This window comes from Ovis aries, chromosome 2 (genome assembly GCF_016772045.2).
Source record: "Ovis aries strain OAR_USU_Benz2616 breed Rambouillet chromosome 2, ARS-UI_Ramb_v3.0, whole genome shotgun sequence".
In the NCBI taxonomy this organism is placed as follows: domain Eukaryota; kingdom Metazoa; phylum Chordata; class Mammalia; order Artiodactyla; family Bovidae; genus Ovis; species Ovis aries.
Genome location: NC_056055.1, coordinates 135,646,318 through 135,666,619, shown reverse-complemented (window position 1 = coordinate 135,666,619; position 20,302 = coordinate 135,646,318). Strand labels below are relative to the sequence as shown.

At 37.2% G+C, this 20,302-nt stretch overlaps 1 protein-coding gene across 1 annotated transcript in view; it reads right to left on the bottom strand.

Annotated features, from left to right (window-relative positions):
* CIR1 (corepressor interacting with RBPJ, CIR1) overlaps window positions 1–20,302 on the bottom strand; it is a 37,123-nt gene that overhangs the window by 4,070 nt on the left and 12,751 nt on the right.

Sequence of the window (20,302 nt, the reverse complement as noted above, 5' to 3'; positions counted from 1 at the left end):
GTTTTTAGTATAAAATCAAAGCAAAATGATAAAAAAGACTGTAATTAAATTTTTAATAGTTATTCTCTCAGTAAGAATTTAAAAAGAGATACTTTTAAAGGTACATGAGCAATTTAATATTCTAGTTTCCAATTCAAAATTTCTAACCCTTATTTATCAAATACCAATACTGAATACATTGCCATGTGGTTGCTAACTCACACACACACACACACACACACACACACACACACACACGCTATCAGTAACCATCAAGTACTTTAGTTATAATCTTGCACATATACATACCCAGAGTTTGAAGCTTCTAGTCATTAGTTTGGGGTTGGTGACAAGCAGTTTTAGGCTGGTTATATGTGTGTATGTGTTATATTTTCTACAAGCTGTTGTTTGCACTTTAGCAAAATCCCCGAACTTTTTGAAAAGTGAGCTTGTTTTGGTAATATAATATGCTCTAAAGACAAATAATATGGGCTAAACACAGATATAATTAAAAATAAAAAAATTTTAAACATCTGTACTCTTCCCTCAAACATTATTATATGTATGTAAGATAAGAGAGACTCTTTCCTCCTCCTTTTGCATATTCCAGTTTCACTTTGTTTTCCCTGCCGGCAGCAAATAATGACATTTCATGGAAGGTTTTAGAAGTTTCTGGCCTAAATCATTACACTGGCTCTAATGAACTACACTGGGCAATGTATCTGGAATGCAGGGAAGAATAGGACAGTTCCTGCCAACAAGGAATTCATATGGGAAGTTGGGAGGATGGAGAAACACTCAGAAACTGATATTCTAGTTTGCTGACTGAGTATGTCATCTAGTTTCTTTACTCTTAACTGCTCTCTTGGTCTTTTAACTACTGATACTTATTTGCACGCTCACTTACATGTTACCATAAAATGCAAAAGGAAATAGGCAATACAATTTAAATCCGTTCTCTTGTCAGTAGCATCTTTGGTAAAAAGTTTGGTCAGACAAGTTCAGGTGTAGGTCAATAACTCTTACTGGACTCTGGGCTTTACCATTCTATCCATATTAGCAAAAACAATTGAAAGTTGCCTACAGGTATTAGGGAGATAATTAGAAAAACTGCCTATTATTGGAGTATGGGAAGTATTAATAATGTGATGCTTTAATTTATTGGGGGAAAAAGCCTTATTTATTGAAAACAAAAACATCACAAAGCAGTGCCTTTGACTGATATATTTCATTTTAAAACAACATGATTTTTTGTTTTTTCTTTTATACAATTAGTCCCTGTGGATTACTTTAATGACTTTGAGAAAAATTATTCAGTTTGGTTGATAATATCGATAATAAGATGGTAAGTAAAAAACTGAATTTTAAATATTAGTATGGATTGCCTCTAAATGGCACTGAAGCGCTAATACAATAGCTTTAAATTAATTATAGAGTGTTCACTTTTTGGTGCCTTGTCAAATTTCACATGTAGAAACATAATTTTATGAAGTAGAAAATGTCTTTCCTGAAGTGTCAAAACTACATTTCTTTGTCAACAACTTTTTAGATGTTAAATGAATTCAGAAAGCAAACATGTTAAGAATTAGGATAAAAAGCACTCCAGTGAAGGGCTAAAGAGTTTTGGCCATTATGATGAGAGGGTACTGATTTCATCAGTTTTCATCAAAAGATGGGTAATTTTAATAAAATGTATTAGAAAACATGCTTAAAATTTTTTCATTATAGCACTTCCAACCACTTCAAGAAAATGATCTCTTTTTCCCCAGGCTGACAGAGATTATACAGACTATGAAACAAAAATTACTCTTCCATCACTTATATTTCTCTAAAATCTTAACTGAGATTTTATAGTACATATGCTCAGCATGTACTTCCACACTGTAAGACTCTAAATACAGTGATTAGTGAAGAATCTAACAGTACTCAATAAATAAAACAACTATTTTTTTGTCAGTAGCTATAACCATTTAGGATTATTTTATATATATATATATATATATATATATATATATATATATTTTTTTTTACAAAAAATGCTCTTGATAGTAACATTTTTCAAAATCCAGACTTATTCCCTTCATTTGGTACTTAAACTTTCTCCTATCATCACAAGTTCTAGGTTTAAAAGATGTTGACATATCAAGTTTAACTAAGATATATTTAGCAAGATATCTTTATACTTTCATGTTATTGTGATAGTGGCTGGGTAGAGCTAAACTGACGGACACGACTCCAGCTGAGAGCTCAAACTTTAATTGATATAATAGATTATACAGATATGTTTAAAAGACAGATTTTACAAATATGTTCAAATGCAAAATGGTTACTTTTTTTGGATATCTTAATAATTTAAATTACACATGTAGCTGGGCTTTAGGAATGTGTGGTTTGCTCTTAAATTTGCCATGGCAGAATGATTCTAGAGAACTCAGAAAAAAGGGCTTCTGCTGCTGCTGCTAAGTCACTTCAGTTGTGTCTGACTCTGTGTGACCCCATAGATGGCAGCCCACCAGACTCCTCTGTCCCTGGGATTCTCCAGGCAAGAATTCTGGAGTGGGTTGCCATCTCCTTCTCCATGCATGCGTGCATGCTAAGTCACTTCAGTCATGAACGACTATGTGCAACCCCATAGACAGCAGCCCACCAGGCTCCTCTGTCCACAGGATTCTCTAAGCAAGAATATTGGAGCGGGTTGTCATTTCCTTCTCCAAGAAAAAAGGGCATTTGTTTTAAAATGTAGATTTGTGAGGGATCCTTTCTAGATCACTTCAGCCAGGCTGGGTTAAGCCTCCGTAGCCTGAAAACCAGTGTTCCAAATTAGAAAAGCAGGTCCATGGAAGAAACTGTTTTCAGCATTCATTAATTTTGCAAACTTGCTTTGCTATGATATGTGGGTAAATATCAAAATACTGATTGTGACTATAGTATGCAGTTCTATGTCCTGATTAGACCCAGACTTTATTCTACTAGGAAAATACCATGAAGTTAATGTCACAGAAAAAAATTCTGAAGGCAAATTATATTGTATTAAAATCATGTTTGTGAAGGGTTTAATTTGTTCATTAAGAACATTCATTTTTATAGAACTAACAAAAGCAACAGAAGGTAAAAAATCTTCTGTAGTAAAATAGGTATTTTATCAGAGAATAATATAGGAATCAAAAGGGCTGGCTGTGAGAAAGGCCCTATCGCTGACTTCACAACTAGAGGACGGTAGTCCCAGGTGAATGCCACACACTGCACAGAGGAAGACTAATGCTAAAGGCAGAGATACTTCCTGTGTTTCACTGTTAACCTAGGCCCATCTGCTTTTCCTAAGACAGAGGCATCTTCCTTTCAAAATTCATCATTCCTTTCAAACAAAGCATTTCTTCTACTATTTTACGGCATCCAGTGGGAGAAGAGAGGACACCGAGTTCTAGGTTAATAATAGCTGTATTAGAAATACTTTGAAAAAAAAGAAAAAGAAAAAAAAAAAAGAAATACTTTGCCCTCCTTCTCTCAAATACACTAATTTAATTTATAGGATGCTACTGTTTACTGGGGCACTGAACACCACCAACTGTTTGCTGGGACTAAAATGCTATTGCTAGAGTGAGTATAATTTTGTTTGCAATGACAAGGGTGATCAATTTTTTTCCTTCTTGTTCTGTGTATTTTAACTTTATATAATGAAAAAAATCTCAAACCTAGAGAGAATAATGTAAAGAGCTCTATATACTCACACAGCCTCAACAATTATCAATATTTTACCATTCTTGTTTTATTTACTACCTCCAAGTATTTTTGTTTCTTTTTTGATAGAGTATTTTTCTCCCTCTCCTTCTCTCTTTTTGAGGTATAAATGACCCATCTTAAATCTCTTTTAATCTAAAAAAAGTAGCCATTTTTCCTCCTTATGCTCCCTTTATTGCTATTCATTTGTTCAAGAAACTGGGTCATTTTTCCTGCAGAATTTCCCCCATTCTGGGCAATGATGTCATTTAATATGTTCTTTTGACCTTTGTATTTCCTGTAAATTAGCAGTTAGATCTAAAGGCTTATTATTCAACTATCTGGGTATTTTATAACACATACTTTAGGGGAATAATGGAAGGTTTTCTGAAGTTTGGATTCAGGAAGATGACACCTGAAAACAAACACATTTTTGCTAACGAACTAGACTAAGGAAAAAAAGCTAAGACTTCAACTTGGTATGGTCTTGGTTTCACCATGTTATTTACTGTGGTTTATTTACTAACAGTGACATAAACCTTAAAAATGTATATGTTTGAAAATAAACCCCCAAACACATCACAAATAAATTATGATTCTTATTTCCATGTAAAGTACGACATTTATTTCTTCTTTCTTTCTTGAAGTTAAACTGACTATATATTGTGAAAAATCCACACTCTGTCACTAAACGTAAAAAGGACACTTAGAAACACTAGTTATGTACGTGATCAAGAGGGAGAATTATCAAAATTATCTTATACTTGTATTTGATTCCTAATATTACCTAACCTTTTTGCTTTAAAGAAAGCTTATAGAAAGTTATCTTTAAAAAAGACTGAAAAGGGGGGCACAGTAGGAGCGTGCAGCACACGTCCCAGGAAAAAAGTGAACAAAGCTATTAATAAAGTGTGTGGGTGATTTTTATTTATACAGATGAGAATGTTTTATGTATGATTTTCTAAAGGTTATGCAAGAAACCAATTGTACTGAATTGTAATAAAACTGCTCCATACTGGGAATTTTCCTGACACACTGCCAGTTCATCTTAGTGGAGGTTGGAAACAATAGGGTTTCTTACTGCCCTTATCCAAGTTCATACTGAAGAAAGCTAATCTGATCTCTATTAAGACATACAATACAAAGGAAAAATTAAACATTTCATTTTTGTCTGTGTGTCTGGAAAATACACAAAAGCAAGGAAAGGTGAAACTGCTCTTATTGTATGCTAGTGAAAAACACTGTATTAAAAACAGCCTTGCCTTACAGAATCAATAATGTTAAAGATATTTGAGTTTCATTTGATTATATCTTTATATTTTCAACTTAATTTACATGCAGGTATTTCAGTGATGATACATCTATCACTAAACATTATAATAAAGTGATAAAGATAATAAAGTGAATTCACAGTCCTAGAGAACAAAGAAAAATCATTTGTGTTGTGATGAATATGAAGTATTAGAAGTCAGCACTAAGTTCTAAAGAAGTTATGAGAGTATGAACACTCTTGAAAAGAAATGCATCCATGAACTTCAAAAACATCATGTTGAGTCAAAGAAGCCAGACACAGAAGAACACATATCGGATGATTCCATCTATATGAAGATCATGAACAGGTAAAAGTAACATATGGGATTAGAAATTAGAGTGGTAGTTGTAAGTGGAAGAGGCCAACTGGAAAGGGGACTGAAGGGTATTTACTAGGTGATGACAACGCTCTATGCTCTATATCTTGTTGGAGAAATTCATTACATGGATGCATACATTTGTCAAATTCAAACTATATTTAAGACCAGTGAATTTTACTTAAAAATAAATCAAGTCAGTCAACAGTGGAGCTTTCCTGGTGGCTCAGCAGTAAAGAAACTGCCTGCCAATGCAGGAGACACCAGTTTGATCCCTGGGTGGGGAAAATCCCCTGGAGAAGAAAACAGCAAGCCACTCCAGTATTTTTGCCTGGAAATCCCATGGACAGAGGAGCCTGGTGGGCTACAGTCCAAGGTGTTGCAAAGAGTTGGATACAACTTAGTGACTAACAACCACAAACAACAACATTCAAAAGTAATTACTGAAAAAAAAGTAAAAAAAAAAAAAGTAATTACTGAATGACTAAGTTACTATAGACTTTCACTACATTTCTAAACGAGGTCTCTCTAAAACTATGGAGAGACCCCTGCATAAGGAATTGTAATTTTACATAGAAAGTGATTTTGCAAGTCAATATGAAGTATTACTGAGGGCTTATTATTTTATCTCACTAGGTACTTGAGAAATAAAGAATAGAGAACTTGGTTTTTGCTTTCAATCTTTTTGGGAAAGTTAGTTCATACAAAAGAATAGGAAATATATAAATCGTAAATTTGTGCTATACATTCAGAGAATAAGATGATAAATAAGATAATGTTTAGTATAGTTAACAAAGCCTAACTAATCAGTCACTAACTAAACTATTATTTACTAAGCATGTACATTGTGCAAAGCATTGGGAATACAAAGATAAATGAGATACAGTACCTATTTCAGAAAAGCAATACTTCCTAGGAAAGAATTAGAAAGTGAGTTTGACTTTCAAACTCTTAATATAAGATTTAGGAAAAGGTAAAACATAGGTATTTTAAATAAATGGAATGTGATGAAGATTCATGTTTGGGTAGAATTATTTCTAGGTAGGCAGACTACCTAGACCAGGTAGACTACATATCATTCATTCTCCTTTCCCCAGGTAATCACGAACTTCCTTTACTTGATGTCGGCAGATCTTGAGTAGATGGAATGATATCAACGGGGAGAGTCATGTAAAAGAGTTATGACTGCGATCTGAGAATCATTAACACCCCTTTGAGATGGGAGGTGTAGCCTCCACTAGCCTCACACACGCCTTTTAACACAGAGCTGAGCCATTTACTGACAGAACAGGACTGCAATTAATTTGTTAATATCAATGGAATTTTAAGGCACAGCTGCTCTAACAACAAGTTTAATCACTGAATTATACCAGTGCTTATAGACAGTTCAAAATTACTCACTGGTCAAGAGCATCAATCTGACCTTTGAAATACTAGGAACTGACAAGTTTTACTCGTTACCCTTTGGTAACCATACAGTTTTGTTTCCTATGTCTGTGAGTCTATTTCTGTTTTGTAAATAAGTTCATACTATTTTTTTAGATTTCACATACAAATTGATATCATATTTGTCTCCCTGTCTGTTTACTTCCCTTAGTATAATCTCTATGTCCATCCATATGCTGCAAAGAGCATTATTTTATTCTTTTTTATGGCTGAATAATGACCAACAAGGGCTTAATTTTCAAAATATACAAAGAGTTCACACAACTCAATAACAAAAAAACCCACACAACTACATATTAAAGAAGAGAAGAAATGGTGTCTAACCTTCCTTTATTTTGAGGTCAACGCTTTATTTATTAGTTTCAGTATCTGCCTACTTGAGGAGCTTAGCTTTAAAGAGATTCTGGTAATACTTTTCCTGTAGTAGAATTATGTTGAAGGATTTAAGAAAAAGTTCTGCCATCAGATGTAATGCTGTCTCAGTGGCTATGATGGGAGGATTCAACTTCTTCAAAGCATTACACAAAAGAATTCAGTAACAGATACAGTGGGATAGGCCAGATGGTCAACTGAGTTTATCATCTTTCTAAAGAAAATCACTTCAGCATGCTCCTAGGTGTCTTTCTAGTACAAGCTTATGATCAGACAATTATTTTGTTAAATTTCCCAAACATGTTCTCAAGCAACAAAACTCCCTCCCACATGAAAGCTGATGGAGAGATGGAGGGGCAGCGTGTGGGAGCTCTGCTGCAGACAATGCTGTCAGTGCCACAGCTTAGTGTGACTTTCAAGAAAGACCCAATCAAATCTTAGGGGAAATAAGGCAAGGAAAAGAGTACTGACATGCAAAGAAATGTTTGCAACAAGTATGACACCTCAATTTAAGCTGCTTGTTAATTTTCATATTGTTTAAACACACTAAAAGCCTTTGGCATAAACAAGAATGGATAGAGACACTTGAAACGTTAAGTATCAAACATCATTTTGGCTGTTAGAGGTACGGCTGGACCTCTTATTTAGGCATTAATACAGAGAAAGTAATTTTGTGTATGTCAACAATATTCAGTGACACCATTTTGAACTTAAAATTTAGTTTTATTAGAAATGTGAGACTTACCATGGTATCATGGACTGTAACCTACTAGGCTTCTCCATCTGTGGGATTCTCCAGGCAAGAATACTGGAATGGATTGCCATTTCCTTCTCCAATGGTATCATATAGTCAGTTCCGAATACTCTTAAATTATAGCTAAGTTTTAAAAAATGGCAAAGTAACTTTAAATATATGGCAACTCAGACTTAAAAGCAAAACAGAGACTCAATTTATCTGGATCAGAAACCAACAGCCAGCAACTGGGAGATATACCTAGACGATAACCAACCACTGCCGGAGACTGGGCAAGGACTAGCTTAAGAGATGAAAATTCCTGGCGCCCAACCTTAAAGGGGCCCTGACATTTTTGTGAGTTTTACTTCCAGAAACCCCATCAAGTTCTCACTGTCAACAGCAAAGAACAAGCCCCTGGTACTTCCCTTCCAATAGTGGGAAGGGAGAAGTAACTATAGTGAAATATACCCAGACCATTTTGTTGCCTTGAACAAGTGCTTAACCTCAAAGGAAGCTATGGCTCAGAGGTAAAGAATCCACCTACCAATGCAGGGTTAGAGCCTTGGGTTGGGAAGATTCCCTGGAGAAGGAAACGGCAACCCACTCCAGTATTCTTGCCTGGAAAACCCATGGACAGAGGAGCCTAGTGGGCTACCATCCACGGAGTCGCAATGAGTCGAACTTACTGACCAAGCAACAACCACAATAACCTATGTGAGGGAAGAAAGAAGCTGTACGAAGTGAAGGGAAAAAAGCTGAGAAGCACTCGTGAAGGTTACAGCCCAGAGGCAGAGGCTCACTAAAAGAGTGAAACTCAGTCACAGAATTATATTGAATGTTTCCCCTTCCTTCCCTCATATCTTACCACAGCATCAGTAGGGTTCCTGTAAAATAACAGATTATAACTGAAGCCAGGCTCAGCCTCTATTAATAGAATCTGTAGGAAAACCCAAAGATAACAGAGGAGACAAAAGGACACCAGAGGAAACATCCTTTAAAATTTACAGCTACAACAAAGAGTAAATACAATCTAACTCCTAGCCAGATAAACGCAAAACCTCACTCTAAAGGCCTGTTTACCTTGGGTCTGTCTACCTGATACAGTACGTCTGGCTTTCAACCAAAAATTGTTAAGTTTGCTAGGAGGCAAAAACCATAGCTTGAGAGACAAAGCAAGCTACAGAATCAAACTCAGCTATAATGAAGATTCTGGGGTTATCAGGTTGGGAATCTAACATAACAAGATTCATATGGTAGGGCTCTACCAGAAAAAGTGGACAGTATGCAGAACAGATGGGTAATGTGAGCAAAGAGATGGAAACTCTGAGGAATAACCTAATGGAAAGGATAAGGGAAAAAAACACAGAAATAAAGAATGCCTTTGATGAGCTCATCATCAGATTAGACATAACTGAGGAAAGAATCAGTAAGCTTTTAAGATAGGTCAACAGAAGCTTCTCAAACTGAACAGAAAAAAATGGGCCTCATGTGAGGGAGTCAGAATATCCAAAAACTGTAGGACAATTACAAAAGGTGTAACATATGTACAATAGGAATACCAGAAAGAGAGAAAAGAATGGAAAAAAAAAAATCTGCAATAATAATGGCCGAGATTTTTCAACACTAATGATAGACACCAAAACACAAATCCAGAAAGCTCAGAGAACACCAAGCAGTATAAATACAAAACAATCCATACCCAGGCATATGATATTCAAATTGAAGAAAATCAAAGATGCAGAGAAAGAAAATAAAACAACCCAGTTTAAAGACACTGAGGGAAAAAAAAGACAGATTAAGAGTAAAGATACAGAGAAAGATGAAAGATGTCAGAGGGGGAAAAAAACTTAATCAAGAGAGGGACAAGGATAAGAATCCTATGAGACTTCTCTTAAGAAACCATGCAAGTAAGGAGAGTAGACTGAAATATTTAAAGGTTGAAAGGAAAAACCCACTAGTATAGAAATTATCCAGTATCCAGTAAATTATCCTTCAAAAGAAGAAATACAAGTAAGATAAATATTTTATTCTTCTTATTCTTAACTGATCTAACAGATAACACCTTATTCGAAATGATAACTGCAATAACAGATTGGATGCATTATATTAATAACTATGGATCAATGAATTATACGCAGCAATGCTGCAAGAGACAGGAGGAAGGAATCGCACCCAATTGGTTTACTCTGTTATGAGACACTGGTACTACGTGTGACGTGGTAGAGAGTTATTTGTAAGTGGACTTAGGTTAGTTCTAAATGTATACGGGAAATTCTAGGACAGCAACTAAAATTTTAAGAAAATTAAGCATAAATGATATGCTACGAGAGGACAGAAAATGGAATCACACAAAATACTCAATTAAAACCAGAGAAAGCAAAGAGTGGAAGACAAAAACAAAGAACAAGGGCAACACAGAGAAAACAATTATCAATATGGTGGATCTTAATCCAATTGTATCCACAACAGATTTAAAAAACATCCTACTGTATGCTGCCTACAAGAAACCCAGTTTAGAGTGTCTTAAAAAGTGGTGTGCAGTCCTGCCCCAGGCTACTGTGCTGTGTTTCCCTAGTCGGCTCTCAACCCTCCATCAGGTTGCATTGCCCTTAAATCACTAAGCCCCACCTCTTTCCAATCCCTCTTTCTTGGTCAATAATCTCACCTCCTACACCATGAGGAAGCTGTGAGAAAGAACTCCTCCACCCTTCCTTGCCTTCCTTCATCTGCAGACCTAGCCACACCTCCTGCTGGATCCCCCTCCAGGCACTGGGCCCTTCCACTGAGGGAGTGACGGCTCTTGACTCCATCGTCAGTCCTGTGAAACCACTTGACCAAATTCAGTGCATATATGGAATGTTTTACAGAATTTAAAGCATCTTTTAAAATTGGATTTTATCCTTAATTGCTTATTGTTCCACTTAAGATTAAAATAAACTAATAAATAATAAATAAGATAAAGTAATAAAGCATTACATCAGCAGTATGATTTAGTACTTGCTGAAGGTATCTTTTGATCTCTCGGTTTTATTAAAATTGATTTATTAATTGCTAGACAATTATTTACATGAAATCTCACGTTGATCTCAACAAAAGATCAGAATTAAAACTCTTAGGTAGACACAAAAACTACAGAGATTGTTTTCATTTTTGTTTCTGTAATGTTTATGCTACCTAAAGTTAAACTTTTAGTTTTGACTGTCTTGATTATGTGACTTTTCAATAAAAATTTTCAGTCTTAAAGAAAAAAAAAGAAACCCAGTTTAAAGACACTGAGGGGAAAAAAAGACAGATTAAAAGTAAAGATAGAGAGAAAGATATACCATGCTAACACTAATAAAATACAGCTGGAGTATAACATTATTTTCAGATAAAGCATATTTCAGACCAAGGAATATGCTTTCAGAACAATCCTTTATGAAAGATAAACAGAGACAATTACATAATGAAAATAGGGCACACTCTCTAACACACAACAATCCCAAATGTGTATGCACCTAGTAAGACAGTATTAAAATATGTGAGGCCAAAACTGATATAAATGTTTTCAGAAATAGACAAATCCTCTATTATAGTTGCAGTGAACTTCAGGACTCCTCTATCAGAAACTGACAGATCTACCAGGCAAAAAATCAGCAGGACGTAGTTGAACAGCACCATTCCCATCACCTGGATCTAGTTGTTATTTATTGAGCACTCCATCCAATCAAAGCAGAATATACACTCTTCTCAAGATCGTATGGAAGAGTCACCAAGACTATATCCTGAGCCATAACCTTAACGTACACCTTAACATTTATAAAAGAACGGAAATCATACAAAGATTGCTCTGAGACCAAAATGGAATTAAACTAGAAACCAATACGGAATGAGCACCAGAAAATCGCAAAATATTTGGAGACTAAATAAACACAGTTATAAATAACACACAGAAGAAATCTCAAGAGAAACCTAGTATTTTGAACTAAATGAAAATACAACTGCTGTATAATAAAGAACTTGGGAGCCTCTGTCCCCAATTTGTGGAAGGGAGCCTCTAAATATCGGAGATTTCCTGAGTGATAACGTCACGGTGAGCCCCTAGAACGCTTATGCCAAGGAGATGAGTCAGGATGGGGCCGGCCACAGGAGAAAGGCCAACCATGTGATTAGAGGGTTGGAGCTCTGAGCCACATGTCAGCCTGATCTCCAGGGGAAGGAAGAGGGACAAGAGATTGAGTTCAACCACATGGCCACTGATTCAGTAAACCATGCCTATGTAATTAAACCCTAATAAAAGCTCCATATGGCATGGATGAGCTTCCCTGGCTAACAGTGCTCTGTGCACACTGGTGCATATCAACATGTAAGGAAGATGACCCTGGAAGACTCTGTGGAGAGAGGACACTGGAAGCTACGTGCCTAGGGTAGGCAAAAGCAAGGCAATTTTGTGTTAAAGTGTGAAATTTTTCTTTTCTACATATTGTGTGATTCCATTTATACGAAATTTCCAGAATAGGCCAAAAAAAAAAAAAAAAGGGCAGAAAGTAGACTAATGGTTGCCTAGGACTGGGGAAGACTGGGGATAAGAACTGAGGAATGAGGGGTTTCATTCTGAGGAACTGAAAATGTTTTCAAATTAACCATCGTAATGGATGGACAACTCTGTGAATATACAAATTCAAAGCCATTGAACTGTATACTTCAAATGCGTGAACTGTATGGTGTGTCAATTATAACTCAATAAAGCTGTTATAAAAACATTTTTCAAAGAAATGAAAAGACAAGCCACAAACCTGGAGAAAATATTTGCAGAAGACAAATCTGATAAAGGATTGATACCCCAGTTATATAAAGAATTCTTAAAACTCAACAATAAGAAAATAACTCTGCTGCTGCTAAGTCACTTCAGTCGTGTCCGACTCTGTGTGACCCCACAGACAGCAGCCCACCAGGCTCCCCTGTCCCTGGGATTCTCCATGCAAGAATACTGGAGTGGGTTGCCATTTCCTTCTCCAGTGCATGAAAGTCAAAAGGGAAAGTGAAGACGCTCAGTCATGTCTGACTCCTAGTGACCCCATGGACTGCAGCCTACCAGGCTCCTCTGTCCATGGGATTTTCTAGGCAAGAGTACTGGAGTGGGGTGCCACTGCCTTCTCTGAGAAAATAACTCAGTGTTAAAAAATGGGCCAAAGGCCTTAACAGATACCTCACCAAGAAGATATACAGATGGCAAATAAGCAATGTTTGGGAACGCATGTAAGAATTAAAGATTTTAAAATTAAAAAAAAATTAAAAACTAAAAAAAAACTAAAAAAAAAAAAAAAAAAGATGTGCTGAATAATATGTCATCAGGGAAGTGCAAAATAAAACAACAAGGTACCACTCTACACCAACCAGAATGACCAAAATTCCTAACACTGACAATGCCAAATGCTGATGAGGATGTGGTGCAATGGGAGCTCCCATTCATTGTTGGTGGGAATGCAAAATGGTGCCCTACTTTGGGAGACAGTTTGGGAGCTTCTTATAAAACTAAATATATTCTTACCACATGATCCAGCAATTATGTTTCTTCATATTTACTTAAACAAGTTGAAAACTATAACCACATAAAAACCTGCATGTAGATGTTAATATAGCAGCTTTATTTGTAACTGTCAAAACATGGTAGCAACCAAGATGTGCTTTAGCAGGTGAACGGATCAATAAACTGTGGTACATCCAGACAGTGGGTTGTTATTCAGCACTATGAAGAAATGAGCTAATATGCCATGAAAAGACATAGAGGAACCTTAAATGCATATTACTAAGTTAAAGAAGGGCTTCCCAGGTGGTGCTAGTTGTAAGAATCCACCTGCCAATGTAGGAGACATAAGAGACATGGGTTTAATCCCTGGGTTGGGAAGATCCCCTGGAGAAGGAAATGGCAACCCACTGCAGTATTCTTGCCTGGAAGGAAAAACCCAAGGATAGAGAAGCCTGGGGGACTGCAGTTCAGTGTCGCAAAGGGTCAGACACAATTGAAACGCCTTAACATATACAAGCGGAGAAGGCAATGGCACCCCACTCCAGTACTCTTGCCTGGAAAATCCCATGGATGGAGGAGCCTGGAAGGCTGCAGTCCATGGGGTCACTAGGAGTCAGACACGACTGAGCGTCTTCACTTTCCCTTTTGACTTTCATGCACTGGAGAAGGAAATGGCAACCCACTCCAGTGTTCTTGCCTGGAGAATCTCAGGGGCGGGGGAGCCTGGTGGGTTGCTGTCTATGGGGTCGCACAGAGTCGGACACGACTGAAGCGACTTAGCAGCAGCAGCAACATACACAAATGAAAGAAGCCAGTCTTAAAAGGCCACATACAGTATGCTTCCAACAATATGACCTTCAGAAAAAGGTGAAATTATGGAGAGAGTAAAAAGATCAGTGGTTGTCAGGGATTAGAGGGGAGGGAGGGACAAAGGCTCAGAGCACAAATGGTTTTTTAGGACAGTGAAACTACTTTGTATGAGACTATACTGGCAGATACATGCCATCATACATTTGTCCAAACCCATGGAAGGCACAACACCAAGAGTGAGACCTATGGTAAACTATGGACTTTGGATAATGATGATGTGTCACTGTAGGTTCATCAACTACAGCACATGCCACTCTGCTGGGATATGTTGACAATGGGGGAGGTTATGTATCTGCGGGGGCAGGTGGCATATGGGAACTCTGTGCTTTTCTCTCCATTTTGCTACGACCCTAAAACTGCTCTAAAAAATAAAGTCTATTACAAAAAAACACAAGCAAGACTGAAACAAAACAAACAAAAAGATTAAGTAAGAGACATACAGATATATGTGACCATTCACTCTATTAAAGCCAAAAAAAACCAGAAAAAAACCCCACTTGCTTTGTTGAAAAGCACCACTGTGTATTTTAAAAAATGCTGGTTTCAATTTACATTAAGAATATGAGTAAGTAACCGAAGGTAAGAGGCAATGATAGGAATAAGCGCTACAGAGTGTAAACAAAAGGCCAGTGGGCCAGGCATTTAGTTATGTTGTACCATAAAAATATTTTACAAATATTCAGTCACCACTGAAGCTTATAAGTTTTACATATAATTTTGATATATCTAGAGTGTACAAAAACTTACAAAGTTAAGATGATCTTATCAGTAGAAAAGATATTCTAAACCAGCTTAGCCAGAGAAGCATTTTGATTGCCTAATTTAACTTTGTAAAGGAGAAGTAAATCTTATAGCTGGTCTCTGTAAACCTCACAGCTGGAATGTTCTAACAGCACCTTGCAGTTTCCAGTGATCAAAGTAAGTTACTTTATATACTAAACTAAGAATTTCATAATAGAAATAATGTAACACCAGGGGGTACAGTTATCATGAAATAATTACACTCCTGGGAGATTACAGGCACAAGGCTGTACCCCAGGGGTGTGATTATCCCATGATAACCACATCCACTGAAATTGCCTTATTGCAAAAATAATCTCTATTCACTGGTGAGACATTATTCAATAGGTGATTTTTTTTTTTAAATGAAAAGATTTTTTAGCTTGAATCAGCAAGTGGATTAGGAAATTGGCCAGTTTATTTTTCATTACATTCAAATTCAGAATATAACATTATTTGCTTTCCTATTTGATACAGCAGAGTACTTCTTATTTTGTTTTTGAGAAACCCTTTAGGAGTTTCTATTAATGTTAGTTAAGTGGTACTGCTAAATTCAGGTCAAACTTTAAAAGGTATTCAGTGAATAATACCATTTAAAATAATTTATTTCTATGTATAAGTTTTAATTCCTCTAATATTCATGTATGGATGTGAGAGCTGGACTGTGAAGAAGGCTGAGCACTGAAGAATTGATGCTTTTGAACCGTGGTGTTGGAGAAGACTCTTGAGAGTCCCTTGGACTGCAAGGAGATCCAACCAGTCCATTCTGAAGGAGATCAGCCCTGAGAGTTCTTTGGAAGCAATGATGCTAAAGCTGAAACTCCAGTACTTTGGCCACCTCATGCGAAGAGTTGACTCATTGGAAAAGACTCTGATGCTGGGAGGGATTGGGGGCAGGAGGAGAAGGGGACGACAGAGGATGAGATGGCTGGATGGCATCACTGACTCGATGGACATGAGTCTGAGTGAACTCTGGGAGTTGGAGATGGACAGGGAGGCCTGGCGTCCTGCAATTCATGGGGTTGCAAAGAGTTGGACACAACTGAGCGACTGAACTGAACTGTTCACTTAAAAATTATAAATGTATAATCGTTGTTAATATTTTAGTCTATCTCCTTCCAGGCATTTTTATTTTTCTAAAAGTATCTCTCCATATGTCTACTTAAAGATGTAAAGAGAAAAATGAATGGAATCCATGTAGCTACCTTGTTTTATAATATGCTTTATTTGACCAAATGTTATAAACAATACCCATTCATTAAGAAATGTTCCTATCATTTTTTAATGGTTACACAGTATAGTATTCCCTTGTGACAATATCCCATAATTATTCACTTAATATTTTTTTATTAGACATTTAGGTTCTCTTAACACAATGCTTTACAACAAAACCTTGGGACATATCCGTGACTATTCCCGTGGGACAATTTCCTGACTGTGTATTATTAGTAAAACATAATTTAAACGAACAAGGACCTATTTCCCAAACCTTCAGTTGTTCTTACATACAGTTGAAGCTGATGGTTTTCAACTCTGACAGTACATCAGAAATAGATCAGTAACTTTCATCTTATGTGGTATCATAGACAGTGAAAGTTACTGATCTATTTTTACCATAATCTTTCATAAAGTTCAGTGCTTTGAGGTATTCTTAGAAAAGTAAGACAGGATTTAAGAAATTTGAAATACTGCTTCTTCTTCTTTTTTAGTTGATATATCCTGGTACATCCTAATGTGTCAATACAGATCAACAGCTCAGTTCATATATCTTATCTAATGGCTATATGGTATTCCATTTTGGCTACACTGGTATTCCAATTAATTCCATAATTAATTTATTTTCAAATTTTTTTTTTTGGCCATGCCATGCATCATGTTGGATCTCTGATTAGGGATTAAACCCATGTCCCCTGCAGTGGAAGCATGCAGTCTTAGTGGAAGCATGGAGTCACTGACCCACCAGGGAAGTCCCATAATTAATTCTTAAAAAATATACTAATAAAGTGCTTACTATGTGCTAGGTACTATTCTAAGCACTACACATGTATTAACTCATTTAGTTCTCATAATAACCTTATGAGGTAGGTACTAGTATAATATCTATTTTACAGACACTGCAAACTGAGGCACAGAGGAGTTAACGGCTTGCTTGAAGTCACATGGCTACTAAGTAGAGAGCAGGGGTTCCAAATCAGGCATCTGCGTACCTCCACACCTTCACAGTCTGAATTTGTAGTTCCTTCTCTGTGGAAGGTTGTTCCTTTTGCCTGAGACATCGAATACACGGTTGCATTGTCCTGTCTTCTAGGTCTCAGCCTAATATCACTTCCTCAGAGGGGGCCCTTCCTGACCGCCTCACCTAGTTATTCCCCAATTAGCTCTTACCACAGTATCCAATGTAGTTTTCATCACAGAATTTATAAATGCGTAGTACTTTCTTATTAGTTTATTTTCTGTCATTCCCAATAGAATTATGAAAGAATTTCTGTCTTGGGGGTATATTCTGAGAACCTAGAAAAATGCCTGACACAGAGTAACTACTCCACACTTAATTGCTGAATAAATGAGTGAGTTAATTTTACCGACCCTTTACTGATTAGGTTTATTTAGGGTTATTCCTAATCTTTCACTACTATAAACCTTTGGGCATCTACCTTATCACTTTCTTACTATAAATTCCTAGATGTTGAATTTCCAGTAAAATGATATGTATGTTCTTAAGGTTTTTGATAGGTTTTTGATACATCAAATGACTCTTCAAATTTATCAATTTATCTCCACTTTATCAATAGTAGATTAAAATGTTCATTTTATCATACTTGCTCTAACACAGGCTGTGTCATGCTTTCCCATCTTTAGTGTAAGCTCTTTCGGTTGTTGTTAGCAGACTTTCTAGATTCAAGAGAAAGGAGGTGTATCAAATACCAGATAAAGGGCTATCCTAGTCTACAGTCTAGATCCTAGTCTCCTAGTGTCCCAGGGTCCATCCTACTCATGCTCTCCAAGCAGATCAGAGTGAGACAAGGCTGAAGAACAAAGACAGCACTGACACTGCCCCTCCACAGCCGACACGGAAGTCACTCAGCTGGAAGGGCACCATAAGGATGGAGCGAAGGGAAAGATGAGAAAGACGTAACCCCTTCCAGGAAACAGAATATGCCTTTCAAACACAGCAACAGATCCCTGTGACTACCAAAAGTAGAGCTCAAGAGATATCTGTGCTAATGGGTTCTTCATCCTATTCCACCTTCCTTTGCTTAAGAACACCTGCACCGTGGCATCAGCAGGAGGTTCTTTTGTCAGAGACTGTCACACCAAGGAGTCTGTATCCATATTCCTCACCACTGAGCAATTTTCCCTCTACTTAAAATGTGCGTCTTTTTGACTGTGCTGGGTTGCTGGTGATGCACTCAGGCTCTTTTCTGCAGTGTGGGACCGGGAGCTACCCTCCAGCTGCAGTGCTGGGGCTTCCTGATGCGCAGGCTCTAGGGTGCATGGGCTTCAGTAGCTGCGGCACGTGGCTTAGCTGCCCCATGGACCAGGGATAGAACCTACGTCCCCTGTACAGACAGGCAGATTCTTAACTACTGGACCCAGGGAGGTCCTTAAGATGTGGTTTTAAAAAATGTTTTAAAGAGAGGTAAGGATGTTTAAAAATTCATGTGTAGTATTTTGTGTGTACTTCCTCTACCCATCCTGACATTCATAACACCACTAATGAAACAGTGTCAAACTTGACAATGGGTCAGATTCCTCAACTCCTAATACGAGAACTAGCATCTTGAGTCCAACAGCCTGCATCTGGCCTGCTGGAAGCAAGCCTGATCTCTAGCTACAGAAGAGAGCCCAAATATCACCTGCTGACTGAGGGTGAACCTTGAGCTCAGAGGTGACAGTGGAAGCCTCAGCGAGTCCGAAGAGGTGCATCAGAGCCCGAGATTAGCTGAGAGGATGGCGCTTCATGCCTAGAGCATTTGCTTCAGTAGAGCAGTTCTCCCTTTGTATTTTCTACACCTGGGACTGTTGTTGTTTAGTTGCCAGGTCATGTCTGATGCTGTGATACCCATGGACTGTAGCACACCAGGCTTTCCTGTCCCTCACCATCTCCCGGAGTTTGGCCAAGTACACGTCCACTGAATCAGTGACGCCATCCAACCTATCTTATCCTCTGCTGCCCTCTTCTCCATCTGCCTTCAGTCTTTCCCAGCATCAGGGTCTTTTCCAATGAGTCAACTGTCCTCATCAGGTGGCCAAAGTATTGGAGCTTCAGCATCAGTTCTTCCAAAGAGTATTCAGGGTTGATTTCCTTTAAGACTGACTGGTTTGGTCTCCTTGCTTTCCAAGGGACTCTCAAGAGTCTTCTCCAGCACCACAGATTGGAGGCATCAATTTTTCAGCACTCTGCCTTTTCACTGTCCAGCTCTCACATCTGTACACTACTGGAAAGACCATAGTCTTGACATATGGACCTTTGTTGGCAAAGTGATGTCTCTGCTTTTTAAAACACTGTCTAGGTTTGTCATAGCTTTCCTGCCAAGAAGTAACTGTCTCAATTTCATGGCTGCAATGACCACCTACAGTGATTTTAGAGCCCAAGAAGAGGAAATCTGTCACTGCTTTCACCTTTTCCCCTTCTAATTTGCCATGAAGTGATGAGACCAGATGCCTTGATCTTAGTTTTTTTTAATACTGAGTTTTAAGCCCACTTTTTCACTCTTCTCTTTCACCCTAATCAAGAGGCTTACTTTGGATTACATGTAGGATTTTTAAAAAATTTTAAAGGTTCTACAGCTGTTTAAAAAATGTGGAAAAGCTCTTGAGTTATACTATCATCCTTTATTTTAAAATGAAGAATTGAAACTCATAAAATGTAAAATGACTTAAGGTTACAGGGTTAAGCAGGTTATTGCTATTATGATTCATTAAGAATTATTGTTGGATTAGTGTGGCTGTTTGAACAACATACTAACAAGGCACTGAGAAATTTAAGTTAAAACTTCTGTTTTAATATCTTCTTACAAGAACTCAAATGATTTAAACCAAATTCAACCAATTTTTCTTAAATAGACAATAACAGACAGGAAGGTAAATAACTTTCAAGTAAAATTAATTTTAACATATTTAACATCTTTTAAAACTCAATTTTCTCTCTGAAACAAAAATTGCAATTGTGGCTTCTAGTTCAGCTTAGTCCTAAAACTCAGGAGGACATAAATATGAGAAACATCCATTTCTTCCTTCTATTTTTAGGTTACCAACCTAATA